We start from the raw sequence: 27,315 nt of genomic DNA on the forward strand, positions 1-27,315 counted from the left end.
ATTTCACAGGCTTACATTGGCTTAAATAGAAGGAATTTTAGGTGTTTTACCAATGTTACTTGAGGAAACATAGCTCACAAATAATGACTTTTCCAATATGCAGTTAAAATTGTGTGTGTGTGCTGGCATGAGACCTAATGCTCTTAAAGGACATTTAGAACGGAGACCTTTTGTGTATGTAGTTTTACAAACAAGTTGTTTTTAACTAACCTAAGCAAAGGAAATTTAGCTGCTGCAACACAAATTATATCAAAAAAATTCCCCTGACCAATCAGATCTGAAAGAAACTTCTTAAAGAAGTTTCCTTAAATTTCTCAATTGCTTAAAAGCAATCATTACCAACCATTCAGGATTCCCTAAAGTTCTGGTTTCAGAGTAACAGCCGTGTTAGTCTGTATTCGCAAAAAGTAAAGGAGTACTTGTGGCACCTTAGAGACTAACCAATTTATTTGAGCATGAGCTTTCGTGAGCCACAGCTCACTTCATCAGATGCATACCGTGGAAACTGCAGCAGACTTTATATATACACAGAGAATATGAAACAATACCTCCTCCCACCCCACTGTCCTGCTGGTAATAGCTTATCTAAAGTAATCGTCAGGTTACTCTTAAAATATCTTCTCAGTCAGCTTTTAGAACTTTAGAGAATCCCAGTTGGCTGGTGAGAAGGGGAACACTTCATTATAGAAAGATGTGGATTTTCCTTTTTTAAAATAAGTATAATAACTTAACGCTTGATTCTGAAATCAGTGGTGGTAAACCTCTGAAAGTGTGATCAGAACCTGGTGTTTGCTTTCTAGCAGGTATCTCTGGAGGAAAGAAAGTGGGAAATATTTTATTATAAATTACATTAATAATAAATTGAAGCAACAAAATAACACAGGGAAAGCTGTTTCCTGTGGTACTACTTCTGCCCCTTTACAGAGCACTGAAAATATCCCCAAAAGCCTGATTGAAAGATTTGAACCCTATTTTCCAGATAAGTTTCAGATAAACATCTGATCTTTTGGATGCTTACCCAAATTTAAACTGAATATAGGTTCCCCTCTCAAGGAAATAAATGAATTACAGGAGGCGTGCTCGGCACCAAACATTGTTAAATTGCAAAATAGTGTGGTTGTACAGTATCTCAACATCAGTCTATTTAGGCAACACATTAAAGATGGGGAGAAAAGGATATAACTTTTAAAAAAAAGTTATTTTCCCATTTCCCCATAAATGTTCTTATTCAGCTCCTAAATTTAACCTTTCTTCCCAATTATTTTTAAATATAGTATGAATGAGACACCCTTTTATTTCAGTAAAGCTAGATCATAGAGGCAATTAACTTAAGATGAAGCATAAAAAGCTAATAAGTCCATGTTCAAAAGTTAAACTAAAACCCGCTCCACCTTTCAAATCAAAGAAGGAAAGAAATATCTTGCTGATAAGGCTTGTCGCAATTGATAGGTAAAAGCTGTATTTTTATAACTGTGTATCTGCCAAATCCTCAGAGCCCGTATATTGTCAGGTCAAAAATACAGTGGAAACATCATTCACTTCTGTGGGGAAGTATAGAGACTGTGTAGTGCAGGGATAAGAATTCTGCAACCTCCGTATCCCATGGCCACAGGAGAACATTCCGAGATTTATGTCCAAGAGAATGGTGGGAGTATCCCCAGTGCATTCACAAACAACACCAATCCATTGGCTACAAACTCAGATAAGGGGGAATAGCCTTCTGCTAACTGTACATGCTATGGAATCTGATGATTATTGTGGTGCAGATGTACAGATGCCCCATGCCCTACCTACAGGTTGGGAAGGAGGATTACAGCCCCTCATCCAATACATTGAACCTCTTTGCAAAGACCTTTTTGTTTGGCTTTTGCATTGGGGAACCAGAGTTTCAACTAAACAATGAGTCAGATTTTTATTTCATATGTGGTGGATGTGGGGCTGCTCTGTAATTTGAGTGTGTATAGCTTGTTTGTTAGGATGTTGACTGTATTGTTTTAGTTTAGTGGGGGGCTGTATGGAAAACAAGTAGGAAGAATGTTCAAGATAAACAACTCTGCAGTAAACACTCAGGGTTATTAAGGGACAATGCCCTGGCTATTAGTGAAAATTCTGACTCCAGCCAAGTTATGAAACTTGTTCTGGCATGCAGGGTTAAGGCTGGGAACAAGCGGATCAAAAAAATCTCTGGCTGGAAAAAGAGCTGCTTCTCTCTCACTTTAAGGGTGTAGCTGTGCAGGTTATCCTGGAGCTTTTCAGACTGACAGACACCCATTAGGTGTCTGAAGAAGTTAGGTCTGCCTAGGCTGCTATTGGGATAGTAAGTCATTAGGTAAGAGAGACATGTATGCGGATTTTGTGGGTTTTTTCAATTTTTTTTATTGGTTCCTACTATGGTAAATAAATAATATGCGGGCTTTAAGAAGAGACTATGGCCACAGTCTTCACCAACATTTTTGGGCCTCTGGAATCAGGGTACAGTTTCATAAACTCAGGCAAAAGGGGGCAAGCAGGGTCCCCCACAATAACAGTGGGGACAGTGACTCCATTATGACAATATCATTTGATGGGAATAGTGCTGCTTTGGGCTAAATCGCACACCTAGTTGCCTCAGAAACCTCTCTGACCACTTTACCCACAGTTAACTTTCCAACACCAAAGTGGGTTGCGATGGACCTGTAGCAATCTGGGGTAGCCAGCTTCCAGATGGCTATAGCAACCTGCTTCTGGGCTGGCAAGGGTGGCCTTATGCATGTGTCTTCATGGTGGAAGGTTGGGACAAGCTGCTCACAAAGCTCCAGAAATGTAGCTTCTCCCTCTCCCCCCGCCCCCCCCCATACGAAAGTTCTGGACCTACTGCTGATCACCCCAAGTTTGCGTGACAATGTGATCCCACCAGGCTGTGCTTTTGGCCCTGCTCCAAAAGCACTGATCTATATAGGGGGCATCAGAGGCTGTACAGAGTGTACTGAGAAGTGCCAGCCAGCTCGAGTCTGCAATACCTGGGTACTCTTCCTCTGCCGCCTTCTCTTCTTCCTCCTTTCCATTATAAACTGTCAGGTACCTTTTGTGTCAGAAAACACTGCCAAAATGTCCACCAGTGTTTCTCAGAAGCTCTGCCCGTTTCCTGACACAGGAGTGAAAGCATAAGCAAGAGAAGTTCTTCAAAAACTACCTCTTCCATATTGCTGGCTCCAGTAGCTGGGAGCACACTGGTCAAAATGACTGCTCAGCAGGCTGTTCGGACTCGCTTGTCTACCCTTCACATTACAGGAAGTTTTCCCACAGTGCACCCTGTTCAAACAGCTAGAATGGCCATATTTTAGGTGGGCACTAGGGCAAAGCTTCTCACAACCAAATTTTTGGTGGCCTCAGAGTGCAGCCACCAACTCTTGCTCGTGGCTGTGCTGACAATTTTTCCCTAAAATACTTCATTAACTTTAGGAAAAACAAATATGCATATACACATGTTCAAATCATCGTAATTTATTTATGTAAGGGTTTTTCAGACTCAGTAATAAAAGTAATCTTTACTGGACCTAAACAGAATAGAAACACACAAGGTGCTTTGCATGTTGTCTCTTTGTTGTTTCTTTTGCTTTTTTGGTTGCTTTTTTAAAAAACTTGCTAGATAGTAAGTCTGCTTCTGTGAAAAATGTTTGTTCATATTACTTTTCACAGCAGACTTACTCCGCCCCAGCAAGCCCTGGGACAAATTAAGCCGTGGAGAGGGAGGTTTAGGTATCATGGTCACATTAGAATCAATGCTATGTGTTCAGAAGTACATTCATGCAAGAGATCAAAGAGCATTTCTAGCTCCTGCCCTCTTCCAATCCTGCAGCACAGCAAGACCCTACAACTCAATGCACACAGACACCACTGTACTCACGTCCAGCCTCATTGTCCACAATGTCTGAATGCAGTCAGTTGCATAGTCAGTGCCTAAATGAGTTAAGTTCACCTGTTATTACCATTAAGTGTTTCACAGATGAGGAACACTGCTTCAGGGCTATGGCATAAGAGACTCGGGGTCAGATTTTTAAAGGCATGCCCAATGGGAGTTAGGCACCAAAGGTAGGATCCACAAAGGTACCTAGCTGCCTAAGTCCTGTTTTCAGATATCACTGTGATCCACAGAACTCCCTCTTGGTTGTCTAGCCCTGTAGGGGCTGAAGTTATTTCAGTAAAAGCTCCTTGGCCACCTATATGTCTCCGTCCAAGCACGTGCACTGCAGCCTCACTCTAAGCACCCAGGCAGCTGTCTCCTGCCTAAATCCCAGAGTGATTCACAAACTATCAAAGACAGTTGGTGTGCCCACGAGGGTGGGTGGGGAGAAGATACCCACGAAAGGAGGACACTCTCTAGCCTAAGAATAGTAAACTACGCTTTACTGAAGGAAGGAAGAACTTACGCTCCAATCTGCCGGGGAGCCCCTAGGACGTGCGGAAGGGCTGCAGGGGACTCTGGCCATTCAGGACAGCTGACCAGGCAGGACTCCGCTGAGGGGGAGTCCTCTGCGGTGCTATATTCTCCGTGCTTATCTCGGGGTTACAGGGGGTCAACAGCTGGTTACATTCTTGTATGTATGATTTATGCTTATTACATAAACTAACTTGTTTACACGCAAAAATATGCTGAGCTGTGCTACAATATCTTTTGGCAGGGTCTGTCAGACAAAGTTCATTGAAACTGCCTGCATCGTCCGCTTACATCCAGTCACGTAGTCAGTCCACCACTTAGCTCCTTGCCAATCTTTTCGCAACCTTGCCCCTACAGTTGGGCATTGGGTTACCCAAATCATGAGCAGGGCCCACTCCCGTAGGCGTACTCAGAGGTTGCTTAACTCCACACGTGACCACTGGGAGGAAAGTGGTACTTACTTACCCAGCATGCTTGAGGTCCTTGGTTCCAAGTCCCCCTGATGAGAGGGCATTTTTAACAGGTGTCTAACACCTCTATAGGCATTGCTAGGGCTCACAAAGCAATTGAATATTCTGTTGTAGGGCTTGCTCAATCTTGCCAATTGAAATTATTCCACTCCAGTTCAGTAATTGAATAATTAAATATTACTTGGGCCAGAGAGAGAGTTGGAATGACTGTAGCTGAGTGAGCCACGTTTGTGACACAGGCAGCTGAATGCCTATCTTCCCCTGGTTTGTGAATTACAAGCAGTGATAGATGCCTCACTGTAGCCCAGTTTTAGGTGCTGAACTCTGAGAGGGGTGAGGCTTGTGCACACCCTTCTTGTCTGCATCTCCCATTGGCTAGCTTAGGCAGCTCCTTGACTAACAGCTGGCTTTATGGATCACATTCTAAGACACCTACCTCTTCACCATTCATTACCTAGCAACTAACTCAGGCTTTGTGGATTACAGTGGTGTTCCTGTGTGGTGGTGGTTTCTTTTTTTTCTTTCCCCCTCCCCCTGTCCCCCAAGGCTCCCGACAGGTGTGACACAGCATTGCAATGCCTGAGTCCCTAAGCACTAGGCACTTTTAATAATCCCACTTGGCACCTATCTGCATCTTTAGGTGCCTAATCTAGCCCTTACCCTTGAGTTTCATCTAAGTGAACCAGGAAAGAGTGGAGAGTTTGCAGCCTTTGTAAATGGAGAGTAGACTTTTTGATTTTTCTTTCCAAAATACCTGTAGGATTTCAGCCAATGTAATTTTAGTTCCTAATGCACCTGGATAGAAAGCCCTGTCAACTCTAAAATCCAGCACGTGTTTGTAAAGTTTGAAGGGCTCCATGAGTTTTAAATATCTATGTATATTATAGATTTAATATTGGTCTACACATTTTGTTACAAATGGTTCCAGTTTCAAAGTAAACAAAGTGGCATAGCAGCTCAAAACATATTGGACTGATTTAAAATATTAATATCCACAACTGGCAATGAATCAAAAAGATTTACCCCTGATTTAGTGAGTATGATTTCTGACAGTCCTTACTTTACAAAATACAGTAAAACATATTGTATATATTTGGTTAATTTAAAATAGCAAAACAAAAATGATATTGGATTCTAGCTATTCATTTTTTTTCTGTTGCAGCAAACAAGTATTTTTCTATGGAACAAAAACTCAGATTCCCCCCACACCCTTAATTCAAAAATAATCCCCTAAATGCCCTTTTCATGTCCCAATGTGTAGCCAGTTTGCTGAACTTTTACTTTCTCTAATTAGATAAATCAGAGCTCCTGGTGGAGATGTAAAGCTGAAAGTGAACTTGGTTTTCAGGTCATTGCTCAGTCCGCTAATGATATAGACACTTAGCTTGGGTCCTGATCCTGCGAACATGAGTAACTTTACTCAGATGATCAGTCCCAGTGGAGTCTGACTACTCATATGAGTTAAGGTATGCAGGAGCAGCCTTTTGGTGAGGTATGACGTATGAGACCACTAGACTTGTTTCTCCCGGCTCAAGAGCAGACCGTAAAAGGAAGCAATCATGTGGAATGTAGGGTAAATTACACATAGCAAGAAGCCAAATCTAGGAATATCAAGGAACTGGAAAAGGTTCAGAGAAGGGCAGCAAAGATGGCCAAGCGTATGGAATGACTTCCAAGGGGCGAGACAAAAAAGACTAGAGCTGCTCATATTAGAAAAGAGAAGGGGCGGATATGATAGAGGTCTATAAAATCATGAATGGGGTGGAAAAAGTGAATAGAGAAGTGTTATTACCCTTTGCCACAGTACAGAAATCAGGGGTTACCTGATGAAATTAATAGGCAGCAGTTTTAATATAGAAAAGAGGAAGCAGTTTTTTCACACAATGTTCAGTTAACCTTTGAAACTCATTGCCATGGGATGTTTTGATGGTCAAAAGTATTTTATAGTTTTTGAACTCAGTTAGTTCATGGAGGATAGGTCAATCAGTGGCTATTAGCCAAGATGATCAGAGAGGCAACCCCATGCTCCGGGGAACCCTAAACCTCTGTCTGCCAGAAGGAGATACTCCAGGGGGAGTGTCTAGAACAGAGCCATTGAAGCACTGGTACTGGCCACTGTCGGAGACAGGATACTGGGGTATATGGACCATTGATTGGACCCAGGATGGTTTTTATGTTCTAAGATCTGAGAATGCCTTTTGTGGTTAGTACTCTTTTTTTGCTTTCTACATTGAAGCATTTAGGGTGAAATGCTTCTGTGGTATAGGGGACTCAGCACAGGGCTCTCACTCTTTTGCCTGGCTCCACTGTGGGACATGTCTATGGATGAAGCAATCTTACAGGATGCTTCCACAAGCTACATCTGCTGTGGAAGGTGTCTGCCTGTGGAAGATCAGCGTGGAGGGCAGCCATCATGGGGCTTAGCCTGGGGGTGGGCCATATGCTCTCTGCTTATGTAAATCCAAGATACTACACCCTGGCATGGAGGGAAGGGTTAAAGTCAATTCTCCAGACTATAGACTGGATTAGTGATAGCAGGATAAGAAGCAAAGGGCTTGTACTGTAGCCATGTAATATGGCCCAGGTTGTGGGTGAGAATTCACCTGCACTGAACCAAATTATGTGGGCTTTATGCAAGAGAAGTGAATTTAATCTTTGGTGTCCATAAACACTGTCAATCTGAAGGCAGTACAAACTGAAGTCCTCTGTTTTGCCACAGAGGAGAACAGATACATGGTCAGCGGTCATCTTCTCCTCACGGCTCTGCCAAATTGCAGCATTCCTGACCCAGAAAGGCCACCTGCAGGAGTAGTTCACTGGTCTCTCTTTGCCAAGATTGTTAGCAAAGTTGGAAGTTTCTGTGAAGTGAAAGTCCATTAGCAAATGGACTGAAACCATCAACTAGTTTCATAAAGGTCACTAGATAGTAACTTTTGGTCCCTATTAATTTTAACTGGATTCAAACTAGTGTTTGTTTACAATCTGTGTAACCCACACACTGCACTACTTTCCTGCAGTATCCTGTTTCATCTTAGTTATTGTTAATTCATGAGATATTCCTCTGTTTTTCCACAGTAATGTCTCATGACCTGACCTAGAAGCACTTAAATCAGGAGTCCCTCCCACAATTAGTCCCATTGGCCACCACAGGGAATTAATGTCTTAAATGGGGCTACTTGCTTGAGAACTGGTTTTCAGGATTAGAGCAGAGGAGATTGTTTAAACAACAATTTTGTTTTGCCTTTCTTTTTCACAAACTTCACACACTTTAAACCAGAAACAGTTTCCTTTGACAGAAGCCCAAACTGACAGCTTTAGGACTTGTGAAAAAGACCTTGCTAATTCAGTGCAAAAGATAAGACCTTTCGAAACTAAGGGCAAGGTCAGTTACCCCCGATGTCATTTCATATTAGTGTACTGTATGGACAAGGATTTGAAATCTCTTTAATTGAGAATTTCTTCTGTTTACGAAAATAAGTTTTTTGCCTGGGGGTGAAATATTTTATAAGTATTCTGAATTATATTCCGTTTCTAGACAGCTTATAAGAAAGAGGAGAATGTCTGTCATATTAATTTATCAGAATAGAGAGGACTTAATCAATAATTCAAATAAAATAGCTACACACAAACAATTAGAGAGACAATCCAGACAGATCTGACTAACTTGTAGGGATCTACAACTGTCATAGAATCATAGAATATCAGGGTTGGAAGGGACCTCAGGAGGTCATCAGGGTCCAACCCCCTGCTCAAAGCAGGACCAATCCCCAATTAAATCATCCCAGCCAGGGCTTTGTCAAGCCTGACCTTAAAAACTTCTAAGGAAGGAGATTCTACCATCTCCCTAGGTAACGCATTCCAGTGTTTCACCACCCTCCTAGTGAAAAAGTTTTTCCTAATATCCAACCTAAACCTCCCCCACTGCAACTTGAGACCATTACTCCTTGTCCTGTCCTCTTCTACCACTGAGAATAGTCTAGAACCATCCTCTCTGGAACCACCTCTCAGGTAGTTGAAAGCAGCTATCAAATCCCCCCTCATTCTTCTCTTCTGCAGACTAAACAATCCCAGTTCCCTCAGCCTCTCCTCATAAGTCATGTGTTCCAGACCCCTAATCATTTTTGTTGCCCTTCACTGGACTCTCTCCAATTTATCCACATCCTTCTTGTAGTGTGGGGCCCAAAACTGGACACAGTATTCCAGATGAGGCCTCACCAATGTCGAATAGAGGGGGACGATCACGTCCCTCGATCTGCTCACTATGCCCCTACTTATACATCCCAAAATGCCATTGGCCTTCTTGGCAACAAGGGCACACTGCTGACTCATATCCAGCTTCTCGTCCACTGTCACCCCTAGGTCCTTTTCCGCAGAACTGCTGCCTAGCCATTCGTTCCCTAGTCTGTAGCTGTGCATTGGGTTCTTCCGTCCTAAGTGCAGGACCCTGCACTTATCCTTATTGAACCTCATCAGATTTCTTTTGGCCCAATCCTTCAATTTGTCTAGGTCCCTCTGTATCCTATCCCTGCCCTCCAGCGTATCTACCACTCCTCCCAGTTTGGTATCATCCACAAATTTGCTGAGAGTGCAAACTACACCATCCTCCAGATCATTTATGAAGATATTGAACAAAACCGGCCCCAGGACCGACCCCTGGGGCACTCCACTTGACACCGGCTGCCAACTAGACATGGAGCCATTGATCACTACCTGTTGAGCCTGACAATCTAGCCAACTTTCTACCCACCTTATAGTGCATTCATCCAGCCCGTACTTCTTTAACTTGCTGACAAGAATACTGTGGGAGACCGTGTCTAAAGCTTTGCTAAAGTCAAGAAACAATACATCCACTGCTTTCCCTTCATCCACAGAACCAGTAATCCCATCATAGAAGGCGATTAGATTAGTCAGGCATGAGCTTCCCTTGGTGAATCCATGCTGACTGTTCCTGATCACTTTCCTCTCATGTAAGTGCTTCAGGATTGATTCTTTGAGGACCTGCTCCATGATTTTTCCGGGGACTGAGGTGAGGCTGACTGGCCTGTAGTTCCCAGGATTCTCCTTCTTCCCTTTTTTAAAGATTGGCACTACATTAGCCTTTTTCCAGTCATCCGGGACTTCCCCCGTTCGCCACGAGTTTTCAAAGATAATGGCCAATGGCTCTGCAATCACAGCCGCCAATTCCTTTAGCACTCTCGGATGCAACTCGTCCGGCCCCATGGACTTGTGCACGTCCAGCTTTTCTAAATAGTGCCTAACCACCTCTTTCTCCACAGAGGGCTGGCCATCTATTCCCCATGTTGTGATGCCCAGCGCAGCAGTCTGGGAGCTGACCTTGTTCGTGAAGACAGGCAAAAAAAGTATTGAGTACATTAGCTTTTTCCACATCCTCTGTCACTAGGTTGCCTCCCTCTTTCATTAAGGGGCCCACACTTTCCTTGGCTTTCTTCTTGTTGCCAACATACCTGAAGAAACCCTTCTTGTTACTCTTGACATCTCTCGCTAGCTGCAGCTCCAGGTGTGATTTGGCCCTCCTGATTTCATTCCTACATGCCCAAGCAATATTTTTATACTCGCCCCTGGTCATATGTCCAACCTTCATAAATGCTATATACGTATATCTTTTTTCTGCACCTGGCCTTACACACACACGATGTAAGGTCAGATGCAGGAAACATCACCCAACCATTATGAATCCTATGGCTAGCTGAAACAGGACACACAAAAGAACTCTAAGCAGCTTGGCTTTCCTTTGCTTCTGGGTGAGTGTACACCCCATGTGTCAACTCTCAGGGCCAGATTGTGTAGGCACTGAAAGGAGAACATGCAGTGTGCTCATTAGCATGTCCAATGCATGGGCCAGTTGTCGTGGCCATCCTTGTGACTCTGGACTGCTCAGTCCTTGATCCTTCAGGGGAGGAAATCAGCTGGGAAGGAGGCCTTGGCCCTTCCCTCTCTGTTCCAACCCAGGGAGTGGGGCCAAGGCTGAAGTGCAGGCTAGGTCACTCTAATATAAGTGACCAGGTCCCTATTTAAAATTGGATTCTGTATTTTGACATTTCTCTGTATGTATGTTCTGCTGGTTGCTTTTGAGTCGCTACAGTGCAGAGTATGTGTGCATTCACATCGGCCTCTTTGCTTTAAATCTGTTCTAACCAATTGCACACTTTCTACTACTCATCACTGTGCTACGGTTGTGCTTCCTCTGATCCTTGCTGAAGAAAAAATATTTTCCTTTTCTAATTCAATCTCTTAGGTATTGTTTTTCCAACCCCAAGTTCTCAAGAAATATGATTTCTTTTTTGAAAAAAATCTAATTAAACCATTTATCAAACTTTTCCAAGTGGGTAGAGTGACAAATTAGCCCAATCTTCCACCAACCATCTGATGGATGGGAAGATAAAGATGTGGAGGCTGTTATTTTAGCTGGAAGCTCTCTACTATATCAATTGTTGGGCTCCAGGCCAGGAGTCCCTAAGAGATGACAAGAACTAATGATGGATCTGTAGAGTTTATGCAGTGTCAGGCCTGACAGCAAGGAATATTAGCAAAGTCTTTCTGCCTGAAAAAGATGAGGTTAGGGGGAAGAGGGTTGTACTTGATGATATCATTGAATTAAAGGTATAGAAAATACAATCCTAGCATTAACTAGCACAATATATTGCTGATCAGTTTTTTTAATAAACCAAATGTTCTATAATCACTTTTAATTCTGTCATATTTTAATTAGAGTGAAAAATGGCTGTCCTAAAATACAATATCTTATTTTTAAATTCTTCCTGTGGAAGACTCAGAGGTTGCCTGATGTCCATGTGTAGTACATACAATAAGAGATTAACAATGAAATCCTGGTCCCTGTGAGATCAATGAAAAGACTCTTACTGACTTCCATAGGCCCAAGATTTCATCTTAAGGTCTAGATTCTCTAGGGGGACTTAGTGCAAGTCCAACGTTTAGGCATCACTGGTATTCACAAAACCAGCATTTAGCCGATGCCTAACCCAGTAGATGCTCAAAGACCCTAGATGCCTGAATTGCCACCAGTAAAGTCCACTAGCTGCAGAGGGTGAGAACACATCTTTGCTTGGCTCATATAACTGCACCTTTGTCTAGCAAAAGAGGAGGTACTCTAGGAACCCGCACTTCAGACAGAATGATCGTATATGCAACATAGAAGCAGCTCTTTCTGCAGGACCGTGTTCTCTTGCAAATATCTGATCCTTACTAACTCTCCCTAGTGCAGGCTTGCCCTCTTTCAGGAACGTTTTCCCAGCATGCCTTTCTGGAGCCTGGCCCTTTGAAGCTATTTGTTTCTGCCAGATTTAATCTGAAAGTGGCCATTTTTTCACTTCTTGTTTCCTGTGTCATTGCCCTTTGTTCTAGCTAATAAGCTAACTTTTTTGTTTTGTTTTTTCCCTTTCTCATTTCTGAGTAAATGTATGTTCCTACAAGTCTCCTGCTGTGTCAAGTGTCTATTTTCCCCCATAAAGTATCTACATTTAGTTAAGTGTTCAAAGTTAAAATTCACTTTCTGGGAACATTTATATGAGTAAAACTCACTTATATGAATTTTCAGACACAAGGGGCACAAATACAGTTGGAGTTAAAGCCTTAAATTCCAGGGAGTGCATGAAAACTTAGAGCTGGGGAAATACCACAATAAGAGAGACAATATTTTACCTAAAAATGTTTAAAAGCAAAAATGAGACTGAAGACATTAGTAAATTAATATGAAGTCTTTAATTTCTAGATAACTATTATGAGTTTTCACTGTGGTGGATTCATAACTTATTTTTTGGTGGCAATAGGAAAGTAGTCTCAGTCCAGTTCCTAGCAGACGAGTGTCCACGTCACAATCATTCACTACCACTGGCATTAGTTTACAAAATACTACTATAGCATTATGTATACATTCAGCGCTGGTTTAATTTTTTTCATTGAATTTTTTTTGGTATGGAATTGGAAATGCTAATACTTACAAAGACAAGAGGAAAATATACAAAGGTAAATTCAAAATGATGTCATGTCCCAAAATCTTCTATATTTTGTTAATTGTTTTATGTTGAATATTGGTGTTCGACAGAAGAAATTCATCATGCAGAGCCAGGAAATATTAACTAATAACATGAGTCTTTGTCTCTGGCATAGTATCACCAGCCTATCAATACAGCTCCTGTACCCATCAGCCATGCCATTTAATCCATTGTACCAATTTTTTAGCATGAGACGTATAAGTGACTTGTAGTGCTATATCAGCTGTTTTAATGTACCGTATAAAAGAATTGATGTTTTTTGTGACTCAGTGCGTGCGTGGGATGGGTGAGCTCCCATATAAACAATTCTGGAGGGAACGAAAGAGAGGCATTTAATTTAGCATCTTTAAAACAAAGAGTAAGTATCAACTATAGAGTGAAATGAATTTTAGGATGCTGAATGGCTCACTTTATTAAACCTTTCTTTCTTCCTCTACAGTTTGATATGAAAAATAGCTAGCACTCTAGCTACATTATTTATATTTGTCTTTGCTATTTGCTAATAAGACTGATTTATAATTGAATTAATGTACTTTGTGGCATTTCAGAGAGATGCTTGTGATACAGTTAGGGTGACATTTCCAACAGTTGTAACTGAAGGGGTTATAGCATCTGCAGTCTCCTGTTCTCTGCAGATCTTTGTCACATAAGACAGCACAAGTAATATGGCAAAGTGCAATTATCTTATACTCTTGTTACTGTATACTAGATACTCAAGAATTCACATGCCATAGTCTCAAATTTAGCAAGGCAGATATTTGAACAAAAGTATACAATGGAATTTTGCAGAAAATAAAATGTTAGTGAATGAGCAATATAGGGAATGATCACTAAACCAGTTTGTCATCTTATTTATAACCAACATGACCATTGCCTAACTACTCTAGCATACTGTAAATGTTTCGTAAAGTCTACACAATTCAGGATTACTTAGTACCTGGGGACTAGTTGGTTCAAGGGACTGGTAAAGTGATTCATCTCTAGGTCACTGATTCAAATTTGGCCTTGGTCAGTAGTGACTGCAATTTGTTTTCATTTAAGTGGTGCTCAGTAAACTGAATTGAAGATTTATATTTGTTTTATAAAGTATGGTTCTGATGGCGGAAAAGAAATGGGTTCGTGCAGGGATGCAGAAATGAGGTTTTTGTAAATCCCACAAGTCTCCCACACGTTTGAGTTGGTAATCCCACAAGATCTTGCTCTATTCCTTGCTCCTTTTTAGGACTCAGCATTGTAAGACTCTAACAAGGAGTTTCCAGAACAAAGTGGTTTGCCATTCCCTGTGCTAGTATTTCATTTGCCAGATCACCACTTTTCTCAGCTTCTTTAGACACTTTTACAATGTGGAATGCAGAACTCCAGAATCAAGGAGCTGTTTGTGCAGTGCAGTAGTTTTGGGAAGGTGAACAGAAAAAGCATCACTTAAAGGGGGAGAGGGCTTTTTATATTTAATTACACTTGATTTTTTGTCTTTTAGTAAGGCTTAGAAATATGGCATTTCCAAAGGGTTGACTAGAGCCCAATAATCTGCTTATTGCAATTCCAAAACTATTCAAAAGTTTTAAGATGTCATTTGCTTTGTAACAATGAAGGGTAGAAACCCCACGCTCCTCCAAAAAAAACCCCAACCAAACAACAAACCTGTTTCTTTTCAAGTCAAATATAAACTTTAGACCTGAGGAAGAGCTCTGTGTAAGCTTGAAAGCTTGTCTCTCTCACCAACAGAAGTTGGTCCCATGAAAGATATTGCCTTATCCGCCTTGTCTCTCTAAACTTAGTTATATTATTAATTAATAATCTACTGAAGCAGACCAGGATAAAGAAGTTATGACTGCTGAAAATATACACCTGAGGTATATTACAGCTAAGACCTGGGGGAGGAGGAGAGAGAGACCTGCACATGACAGTAATTCGATTGATATTTCTTTCAAAGACATCTGGCTCCCAAGATGGTGGAAAAGCAGGCTACAGCTGGCACATAAATGATTCTGGCAATGACAACAGTCAACTTTTAATCAACCCATAACAACCTATGCAGAATCAGAATGTTTATGCACATGCACGCTTACCTTGCTCTTTAAATACATGCTCGGTAGAAACTCACTATCTTGCAGTAATGAGTGAAAGATTCATCGTGAGTTATTGTAACACCATGTGCCTGTGGATGTGGAAGCTCCCCTGGCACTAGAACCAGTGCAATTCCAACGTGCAAGGGGAGTCAGAATTTTGGCCATGAAAGGGATGCACAGTGGAGGTGGGGCCAGTATAAGCCAGGTGAGCTCTAAGGATCTGCTGCTAAACGGATTCTTCTGCCTTCTGCTGTAGAAGGGGCAGATACTTATCGGAGCAGCTCTCAAGGCTAATCTTGCTGAAGCACTTTGTGCAGTAGTGTATTGCATGTGCAATCTCTTGGCTAGCATGGTCCAAGCATTTTTAAAAAAAAACAAACAAACCAACACCTTAAACTCCCATCAGAAACCCACAGGCAAAAGTGATCCTTCGTTGTGGACCAGTAGATGTTCTATTGTATATTTTTGCAAAAGTAATGAAGGTTGAGTAATATGAGATTTCACAGTATTACAGTGCTATTAAATCAATAGCAACATGAATTGTAATAGGTCTTTTATAGTAATTTCTATAGAAGTCTATTGGTTTCATCCCTGTGAAACACTATAGGACTTCTCCATAAAACTCTGAAGTTTTAAAGGTCTACCAGGTTGCTGAGACTTATGAGGATCAGGCCTCACTACTGTATACTCAGAAGCTCATATTTCAAATCACAATTCTCTTGTTCTGATGATGTACCTTAGCCATTGGTGGAATCTATTCTCTCTCTCTCTCTCTCTGTGTATCATCCTACGTATTAATAGTATGAATCACCTGCATACAAATGCTGGGTTCTCTACAGAAAAATTCCTTTCTGCTGTCAGCATATGGCTGTTTCTTTTAGTTCCAATTTGTAAGTGAATCAGTCTAATTCTACCTAGTAATATAATTTCACTAGATGGCAGTGCAGAGAGTAATTGCAGTACATTGTCATTTTCTTTTCGTTTCAGTTAGGACAGACACACTTTTTTAAAAGGTTGTCACACGTAGGATGCAGAAGTTTTGATATGTGCAAGCTTTCTAAGCCTGAAAATATTTCATGCAACCAACTCAGCAGTCCAAGTGTGCAAAGGAGTATATTTAAGCACAAAGCCAAAGGAATGACAGTTTTATGTGTGGAAGATTTTTCTTTTGATCCTCAACTTACATGGTCTTGTTTAGGCTCTGTGTAGACCTTATTGTAACAGATTTAGAGAGCCTTTTTGTTTACTGATTCCACATTAGTAATGTGTACATTTCAAACTCACTAACAGAACAAGGAAAAGTGATACGTTTTTACCTGTAGAAAAACACCTCAAAATGATAAATTGTAGTTTAAACAGAAGCTGACTGGGCATCATCTCTACGCTCTCTCACTATTATGCAAACAATATTTTGCCATCGTCAAAAAATACTTGCTATTAAGTTTCACCCTAAATCAATTTGTCAACAGTTTAATATTTTACTTCTCATTCCAAATTCAAACTAGATTTGAACTAAGTAGCTTTTTTCCTACCATGTCAGTTAAAATGAATGAAACCTATTGAAGCATCTGAATTGTTAAGAACTGTGAATATGGCATGGAGGAAGTTTACAAATATTGTGTGTATGGGGGGTGGGGAATTTCATTTGTTCCTAGAGTAAGAATGGGGCAATTTTCTAAGTCCTAGGTAATTCTCCTACATACACCATGGCTTAATTTGTCCCTTTGATTACACTAGCAGACCAAGAGCCAAAATCTCTGCTGGTATAAATTAGTGCAGCTCCATTGATTTCCATGGTACTGTACCAGTTTACACCAGCAGTGAATTTGGTTACAGATGTCTGATGTACACATTGTAAATACTGATGTATGGCTGTACTGCCTCTTGATTGCAAGGTCAAGCTTTTTTTTGCCTATATAAGGGTCCAAGGGCTCCTGCCCTGTTAAACCTACATGGATATTATTTCTGGCAGTCATTAATTTATAGTGCTACATAAACAGCTACAGGGAGTGACAAATTGGCTCTTTATGATTTTTTTTTTTCCTCGTGGCTTCTTTGAGTTAACCTACTGAATAGCAACATGCTTAGTGGTTCACATTCATAGGGTGGCATTCACTAAAGAGATCCAGCAAAAAGGTCCAATTTTATCATTCATCAGTCAAACACAAAAATGTCTGGCCCAGATCCACAAAATCACTTGGGTGCCTAAATCCCAGACTTGGGCTCCCAAGTCTCATTGTCAGGCATCTATCGGATTGGGTGCAGGCAAGGTGCTCCTCCAGCTACCTTCCCCTGTTTCATGGATTACAAGCAGAGATGGGCTCTTCCCTACAGCCTCAATTTAGGTACCTATCTCTGAGAAGGGTGGGGCTTAGGACACACTCCTCTCATCAAAATCTCCCATTGGCTAGTTTAGAAAGGTTACCACCTAGTGTGCTGGCTTTTGTGGATCCTATTCTAAGGTACATTCTCTCTCCGTGCACTGTATAGGGAGCCCAGGCACCTAACTCGGGGGTTTGTTGATCGCAGTGTGGTTTCTGTGATTTTTCTGGGCATCTAGAAGTTGGGCGTTGTGTTGCTCAGCATTTCACTGCCGAAGTTCCTTTGTGAATCCAGGCCTTTCCCTTCTGAAAAAGGATCATCATCTTTATGGAAATATTGTTTAGAAAACCGATCAGAAATATTTATTGAATTTACTAATATATAAGCTACATAACTGGTGCCATCTTTAAAATATGAAGTATTAAGTGTATATGCAGTGTTGCCAACTCTTGTGATTTTTATCGTATGTGGTGGTTTTCTTAAAGTCCTAACTCCTAAATTGCTGTAATCATGAGAGAATATTTGCTTACATTTTTTTTAAAGTGTAATTCTAGTCCTCATAGATGTGGAGGAAACCTTGAAAACATGACCCAGTGAACCCTAAAGTCTAGAATGCAGAAAAGGCACCCAATTTTTTAAGCCTCATGATTTTTAAACAAATCTCATAATTTTGGAGGGACCAACTCATGAAAAATTTGGAGTTAACAATACTATAACCATTACAGAGGGTTTCTGTCCTGGCACCTCAAGGTGGGCTGCTGGTGATCCATGTGGAGTTCACAGTCTGTGGTCAGTGGACTCTGACCGTAACTGGAACAATAGAAGCAAACTTTACCTACTGGGGCTCCTTGTCCCTTGCTTCCCTTTTTGTCTGTGGTTCCCAGCCAGAACCATGGAGAGAACTCAACCATATTTCTGCTCAACTTCTGCTGAGGAATTGTGTGTGTGTGTGTTGTTTTTTTTTTTTTTGACTCAGGTGGAGCAGGTGAAAAAAAGGACCAGAAATGCAGAGCACTCCATAGAATGCAGTGTGACTGGAGGCATGTATGCATATATATGATGCAATCTAGGAGTCCTTTAGTAGAACAACTGGTCTTGAAGAGTTTTGAGTTTTATTTTTTAACAGCTGAGCATTGGTGCTTCTCAAAATACAAAAACTCAAAATGAAATTTAGAGGCAGCTTGACAAATATCACATCAAAGACTCAAGTCTCTCTCATAATCCTACAGTAGTGGTATTTTAGGGGTGTGTGTGGGGGAAGTGATCAGTATGCTTCGAAAATCATGCCATCGCAGTAGTGTCACAAATGTTTTATATGCATAATTTTAACAGAAGAAAATAAGGGTAGCTGAATAAAAAAGCAATAAGAGGCATTTTTAACATTTTATGAAAAACTTTATTCACCCTCAGGAACTTCTACTAGAGCAAAAATACATATTTGTTTAAGGAACCTAAAAATCCTGTGGATTACTGAAGAACAAAAAGTGCATTTTGAAGCAGAGATGTCAACAGATGAATTGCAAAATCTTATAAGGGACCTTCCAAATGGCAAATCTCCAAGGCCAGATGGTTTTAGCAATGAGTTCGGTAAATCTTTTCAGAAGCTCCTAATGTCTCAAATACATCAAATGTTCAGTCACTCCCTTGAACAAGGAAAATTGCCCAGTTCCTATTTGGAAATCCACATAATAGTACTCTTGGGGAAAAAAAGATAAAAATCCAGAATACTGCAGATCACATCAACCAATATCATTAATTCATGTAGAAAAAAGGTATTGGCAAAGTTCTTAGCAACTGGCCATATCTAGCCCTGTCACTTCTCATTCACATAGGCACATCTTGCATGGGAGAGACCAATCGTATTGTTCCGTTAGCATCAAACATCACTGCACTATGCAAATGAATAAAAATGGCTTCTAGCATGAGATGTTGAAAAGGGGTTTACTAAGGTTCTTTACAGCTCTGCTGGAGAAATTTAATATCAGACATCAGTTTATAGCTTTCATCTCATATGTCTAGAGTAGTCCATGTGCAGTCCTTCACTGGAACATTTCCTGACCAGAGACTGTTTCTTTAAAGATTGGCTGTCCTTTGTCACTTCTGTTTGCTCAGTGAGCTGCCTGTAATAGGTATGAGAGATTCAGGCCATCAGAAACCATGGTAGAAAGCATAAACATACTTCTGCAGGTAACTGTTTACTTTATCATGGTGAGAGGCAAGCTTCCGGTGTCTTGAAATCTTAGACACCCTGCACTATAACTGTTCTTTGTTTTGAAGATGACCAAAACAGAGGTGGTCAGCTGGCCCTTTCATCCTGTGAGCTCTCTTCAGTTTTCCATCCTGATGGGCTGCTCAAGGATGCAAATATTTGGGAATAGAAAGCACTCACTTTAAGATAAGTAGCACACAGGGCCAGATTCTCAGATTCATGGAAATCAATGGTGCTATGAGGGCTTATACCTGCTGAGGTTCGAGCCCTCTCTGCAACCCTTTTTCATACACATTGCATCAAGACATTCAAAGATGGCATAATTTTCGTGTCTGCAGATAGTCAAGTCAGCTGGATTTTTTTTTTTTTTTTAAAGAATGTCCTTCCCTGAGTGTTGTGGTCTCTCCAGTCACCGCCTACTTGGTATTAAAAAAAGCAGTTTTATATGTCATGGAAAGAAATCTAGAACTAGCCTGTTGAAACTCCCCAGAGGGCGAGTCTGTAAATGGGCAGTTGCAATTCAGTCCGTTTGGAACTGGTTACATTCTACTGGAAACTCAAAACTGCACTACACGGCAAAATGCTGATGTAACTTGCTCTCCTTTTGTTCTCGCCAACTTAATTTAGGGCAAGACCTTACCCCACCTCCTCCAGGAGATAAGACTTCCTGTCTTATGGACTGTTTTGTAAATATGGAAATGGCAATTGGGTCTGTTGGGACAATGCCAAAATACCCGTTGATGTCCTGGGTATGTGGGCATGCTCCTTTCAGTCTTCTGTAAAACCCTCTCTTTAACAGTTGATATAAGATCATGTGAGAGAGAGCTCCATTGTGAGATAAGCACATCCGTTATGCCTAGATACCCCTGAATACAAAATAGGCTTGCACAACCCCATGATTTATGTTGTTTTTAATTTGGTAACATTAAAATAAATGGCCAATGAATACTAATTCATTTGGTTCTCCCTGAAAAAACAGTAATTATGATATTTTAATGTGCTGTTAATGTGGATATAATATCATCTTTCTTTCTATCTAAACATCTATGATGCAAGATGAAGAATAATAGTAGAAAGAAATATTCACTTGGTTGTCTTCTGCCATGTTCTGCACTGGATTGAGAGTTTAAAGCACTGATTAGAAATAGATCCAGTTGTTCAAAACTATATTAAAGCTCAGGTTGAATTTTTCTTTAATTCTATTTTGGCGGCTACTGAGGTCAGAAAATAGAAACATCAAACAGTAAAGATGTGAACAAATGTCTGCAACTTCATTAAACCAGTTATACTAATGCATTATTTAACTGTAAATATCCATTCTAATATTACCTAGAAGCTAATCAGTCCATGCGGTATTGCTTCTTGGCAGTAAATGGGACCAGTCAATATGAGACGGAGCTCCAGTTATCCTTTGCCCCCTATCCACTGGAATATGGACCAAATTCCACACCTACCTTTTCCTTGTGTGTAGAATTTAGAATCTGGTGAGGAATGCCTCAACCTGTGTATAATGCTGAAGTCCATCTTCTCTGTCCCAATGCTTATGTCATACCTAGGCCTGCCTCACCCCTAGCCTGCTGCATGGGACTGGGATAAGCTACAACTGTGACAATGTATTATTGCCATAAGGCACACCTGCATGTCAAGTCATTTTACAATTATATTAATGAACAGTATGTTGTCAGGTGTTGTATGAAAGCTCACAAGGCATGTTTTATACAAACTATTCTTGTACTTGTGTATGGTGTGAATATAGGTGTGCCACCGGGTCACACTTACATGATGTTAGAATCCAGCATTTCTTTTCCTTAGTTTTTTTCTGAAGGCACTATTCTCTCTGATTTTTGGCCAAGATTTTCAAAAGTGACCAGTTATTTTTTTTGCATGTCTCAATTTTTGAGTGTCCAACTTGTGACATCTTAAAGAGGCCTCATTTTCAGAGTATTGTTTGTTTTCTGAAATCGGGCCTCTTGAAAGGTGTCTGAAGTTGAGCACCCAAAAATCTGAGGCACTGAAAATTGCTACTCACCTCAGCAAATGTTTCATTCTTCAGACAATATGCTTATGTTTTCTAATTGGAGTTGCAGTATGTCTGAACCTTTATTAAACTTAAAAAAAAATATGAAGCTAAGAATTTGTATAGGGTGCCAAGTTTCAAGCTAAGATATTTAACAACCAAGTCAATAAACCCCTAATAATAGGGGATTATAAATGAAAAATCTGACACTTAGCTACAACATCAGCAGTATAATAATTGGGCAGTTTTGTGTTTTATTATTAATTCAAAAAGATTTATCTTTCAGAATTGCATTTCACATCACAGCCAAGGCCATATACTACTGCTTCATTTGCATTTCCTTTTCTTGTTGGTGTTTAAAAGTGAATATTTGGCTTAAACCTATTTAACATATTAGCAACACTATTCCTATGCTAATGAAAAGTTCCAGTGTTCCTTAGCTTCTTATTAGTCATAGGTAAGGATTTTCAGCCTGTGTGGTAAGATTTATGTTTACTATGCACCAGTGTGTGGGAATGAGAAGCCGCCATTCTTGTGGGAATGAATACATTGTATAAATCTTAATGCTGAATTGGTCTGGAAACCTGAAATTGTTACATGATTAAGAAACACATTGAAATGTCTTTTGAGTCTATTAATTTTTCTCTTTGAAGCTTTTGCTGTTGGTTTTTCACAGGATATTAAGCATTAGAAATGTAAATGAAACCGTATGGAATTCAAGAAACCTAATTTGCCATCATGTGTAGTTTACCTATCAATCATAGGTTGCATTTAATTAGAGGACCTATAGAAAATGAAAAAGTTCTAGAACCTCTGCAGTTATCCTGGCTATATAATTGCAGCAGTAGCTGGGTTTTTGCAGTGCAGATGTTGGTAATTTGCCATGGAAAACCACTAGTATCAGATGCTTAGAGTCAGAAAATGGCTTTAATTATTTCCTCTTTGGAGCAGTAACAGCCATTATTTTAAGATTGCCAAAGTTAGGATTTGTTTGTGTTGGCCATTTCTTAGCACGCTCACAGTATGTTTTCTACCTGCACCTGCCAGTCTTGTTACTGTATTAGATCTGCTTTATTGGGTCTGCAATTAAAGAACAGGGGGATTGCTTCTGTGGGGCTGCAGCATCTGGAGACCACCACCATAAGATTATTTTCTCTGGATTAACTTTGTTTTTCTGATTCATTAAGTATAGAATATTGAAAATAGAAAATAATTCAGGCAAGAATCACTTGAATATAAAAATCTCTTTGGGAGAGACTAAAAAAGCGTAATAGCTTAATGGAAAGTTGGGTTAAGATAAACCAAGATATTCTGCCTTAGACTACTGATTATACTTGTTTCTTCAAATCATTTGGTAAGGGAAATTCCTTCATTTATGATCACACTTAGGCCCTGATCCTATAAACCACTCTGTGTGGGAGGACCCTTTTCGTTCTCTCTATTGAGTGTATAGGGAGGGTTACTTCTTTTATTTGGTTTGCTACCCACATATTGACACAGAAAAGCTCTCTTGAGTACCTGCCAGAATCCTAGCAAATGACCTAACCCTAAATTAGGAAAATCAGATGATGATAAACCAATGAGTGTAGTATAAGAAAAGCCTGCAACACAGGGCTGGTAGCTGAGGCCATTAATAATCATTTTGACCCCTAAAACTTCTGTTACATGAATGATTTGGAACTGAGATAAGCTATAATATAACTTTTCTGTATTGTATTTGCTCAGATCTATTGAAACTGGTGCTATGTCTATGAAGCAGATTATTTTGTCTCCTATTGCAACTGCTCAGGGCAAGTTTACACTACAAAATTAAGTCAGCCTAAGTTTAAGTTCTGTGGTGGCTGTAAGTCAATGTAACTGCTTTTTCATGTCCACACTATGCTTCTTGTGTCAGTGGTGCGCATCCGCACCAGGAGCCCTTGCACTGATTTAACTGTCAGTGTGGGGCATTGTGGGACAGCTTCTGAAAGGCAGCTACAGTTGATGTAAGCAACGTAGTGTCTACACTGACACTGCATTGATTTTAAGCACTATGCCTGTCACCGAGGTGGCGTTAAGTCGTTGTAGTGGGTGAGTTACATCGGTGGGAGCTGCGTTTTAGTGTAGACACTTAGGTCAATGTAAGCTGCCTTATGTTGACCTAACTCTGTATTGTAGACCAGGGCTAAGAAAGTAGGTAAATGATGGAATATATTAATATTTGTCTGACTTTTTTTCAGAGAACCATATAAAAAGTCCTCAGCTGAACACTTAGGGTGGGGTCCACAAAGGTATTTAGGTGCTAAACCCTGCCTTTAGGTGTGACTGCAATCCATAAAAATCCCACTTGCCTGCTGCTGAACACTGTAGGCTTCTAAAGTTACTCATTACCTACTTATTTTTTTAAGTAAAAATTTCCTAGGCACCTATGTGTCTGCCTCTGAGCATGCACATTGCAGCCTCACTCTGACACCTGCATGCCTGTCTCTAGCCTAAGCCCCAGAGCGTTGCACAAACTGGGGAAAGTAGGCATTGGGCTGCCTAAGTCACGTGGGGCTCAATCCAGAAGGCACACTCAGAGGCCACCTACTAGAGTGAGTGCTCACAAAAGCAGTGATCCTTCCCTTCCCTCCAGCTTTCTTGTAACCTTTAACCTCATGGTTGGGTACTCACTTAGGATGTGAGAGACCCTTTGCTGAAGTACACCTGAGGAGGAGAAGGGATTTGAGAATGGACCTGCCACTTCTCAGGTGAGGGACCTAACTCCTAGGCTATGGAACAGTTGATGTAGGTCTGTCTCTCCTATTTTAATTATTAATTGGTCCAGAAAGGGATTTAGAACAACTCTCCAGCCTAGTGTTTAGGGCCCTCACCTGAGAGGTGGCAGATCCTTGTTCAAATCCCTTCTCATTAGCTGGAGGGGGGGACATGAATCATGGAGTTCCCCACATCCAAGATGAGTACCTTCGTCACTGGGCTAAAGGTTATAAGGGAGGGCTGTCTCCTCCCTCCGCCCTCTCCCAGGTTGTTTGTGTGAACTCTCCAGTGGAGCCCAAACAGGAAGCACACAGTGAATAAGACCCTGCATACTACTTAGGCAGTCAAGCACCTGTCTTGCCCCAGTTTCTGAATCACAATCAGAGAAAGGTGCCTCTCTGCTGTCCAGACATTGGTGCCAAACTCATCCCTCTTGTTGGCATCTCTCATTGGCTAGCTTAAGTGGCTCCCCACCTAATGTGCTGGCTTTGTGGATCATGTTGTAAGGCACCTCTCTCTCACCATTGATTGCACAGGATCCTGTGCAATCAACTCAGGTTTGTGAAGTGTGAGGTTGTTCCTGAGATTTTTCTAGGCACCTAAAAGTTAGATGTTGTGATGCTCAGTATCACAATGCCTAAGTCCCTTTTGTGGATCTGGGCCTCACTGACTCATGGTACCAGATATTCATACATGCTGAGCCTTCACCAGGCAACCAAAGATGATCTTTAACATCACCTAGAGATGTTTGAAAAATTGCAGTCTGAAAATTTTAGATTAACTTCAATATTAGCCTCCAATGAAATTACTCACTGAAATTAATGGGAGCATTTCCAGCAATGTCTTCAGTCATCTTTGGATCAGTTCCCAGAAGCATAAGTGGCTTGATGGTGACTCCAGGACTTGAGTGTTTGTTTTATTCCTAGGTCTGCCACTGTCCTGCTGTGTTAGGTTGGGCAAATGATGTAACCTCTGTGCCTCCGTTTACTTATCTGTAAACTGGGATCATACTTTCCTACATCATTGGTGTGTTGAGGTTTGATTCCTAAATGTTTGTAAAATGCTTTGAGATCCTGAGAGAGGGATTAAACGGCCTGATCCAAATCCTACTACGGTCAGTTGGAGACTTTTTTGTTTTATTTTTACTTCAGTGGCCTTTGGGATCAGATCCTAAAAGAGACAAGTATCCTTATTAATAAAGATATTCATAGAAAAGCAATGCACTTGGCTATCAAGTACTGCATTTCCTTTGAAGTACAGCATTTCAGATCTTTTTCTTCTGTTGACCATACATTGCATAGCTTGTTGCCAGGAACACTAGTGTAATGTCATAAATTCAACATGAATGCTTCTCATTAGGATCAAACAGGAAGAGGACACAGAAGAGAATAACTTATAGACAAGAAATTTTGTTTTATTTAAAAATGATGGTACAATAGATGCTTTAGATTCTGTCATCTTTAAGAGATGGTTAGCAAAGAAGTTCTTTAAATGGTTAAAAGCTCACTTTCAGGTTGTGCAATATGTTGGCAATTGATTTCACCCAGTTGTGTACCTCACAACAGAGCAAAAACTTGTAATATGTTTTAACCATAGCTCAAATTTCCTTGAGTTTGTGGTTTCATTTCCTTTAATTTTGTGGCAGAAATAAATATAATAAAAGGAATCGAGGATAGAAGTATCATTGATTTCCCATTGCACTCAGTATCCCATGGCCTGATCCAAAATCTAGTGAAGTTAGTAGAACATTGATTTCAATATGCTTTGGAACAGGCACCAAGCGCTTTGTCCAAATGTTTTTTGCGGTGCACATATTTATGCAAGGATACATTTTTTTAAAATTAGTATTTGTTTTAAAAGACACTGCAGTATTCTATGGTAATCATAACAACTTCCCTATCAATATTATAAAACTTATGACCGTTTCTGTAGTATATGATAAGGGTGTATTTTGAAAATACTGACACTTCAGCAAAATGACTGTCTGCACTCTGGAGCTTTTTAACTGCAGTGCGTCAGCTTGTTTATCACTAGGAGCCTGCAAGCACCCATATTGTAATATACTGTATTACAAGCCCCCACCAATATAATAATGAAATCAGTATTTTTCTACAAGAAAATTCCAGCATCCTCACCCCCATCCCATCACCTCCAAGCATGGAGGGTAGAGCAAAGGAGTTGCTGAAACATAAGATAACATTCATAATGAAATAATTGACCCATTACCTTTTTTTGAACAGCATCAAAGTGTTTGTGTATCTGAAGGAAGCCTAACACTTGTCTGACAAGAGGAGGAAGCAGATACAGTAATGAGAACCACTTTCTACAGAATTACCAAAAGGGAGATAAAATGTCTATTCAAGTTTGTGAAGCCCTCCAGAATGATACAGGTAGCAGTCATTAGCGTCATTCCACAGATTAATTAACCTAGCTATTTTTCATATATTGTAAAGCTTTTAAGGCTTGATTTATTTGTCCAAAACTGGGCAGAACTATCCTGGGAGTTATCCCTCAATAAGGACTGTAGCATGAGACCCTATGTAGAATTTTCTAGGAATTGTGTATTTAAAATTAGGTACCTTTACGAACCTTGTTCACTCCCTTTCTAGCCCTAACTGAAAATTTAATTAGAATTGAAAATAGCCTAACAAATCTCTCCTAATTTGTAAGAGTTTCTCATTAGCTAGAGACACATACAAGGGTTTTCTAATCTTTAGATAAATATTCTTTATCATTTAGAAACGAAACCAGAGAGAAAATTCACTAACCTGCATATCTGTAGTTTGCTAAGCAGTTGATATTCGAATATATTTTATTTTCAAAATGAATATCACTCGTTTCCAGCTCTAATTTAATTGTACTGAAAGACTATGTCACACAGACATATTCAGTAGCAAGTCATATATAAAGAAGCATAGTAGAACTTTATTAAACTGTGCACTTATTCATCCACATACATATGTAGTAATTTCTCCCCAACTCTCAGCAAAAATTTAATTTCATGTTCTGTAGTGAGCTCTATATTACTATGATTTCATTAAT

This window comes from Eretmochelys imbricata, chromosome 4, assembly GCF_965152235.1.
Source record: "Eretmochelys imbricata isolate rEreImb1 chromosome 4, rEreImb1.hap1, whole genome shotgun sequence".
NCBI classification, from domain to species: Eukaryota; Metazoa; Chordata; order Testudines; family Cheloniidae; genus Eretmochelys; species Eretmochelys imbricata.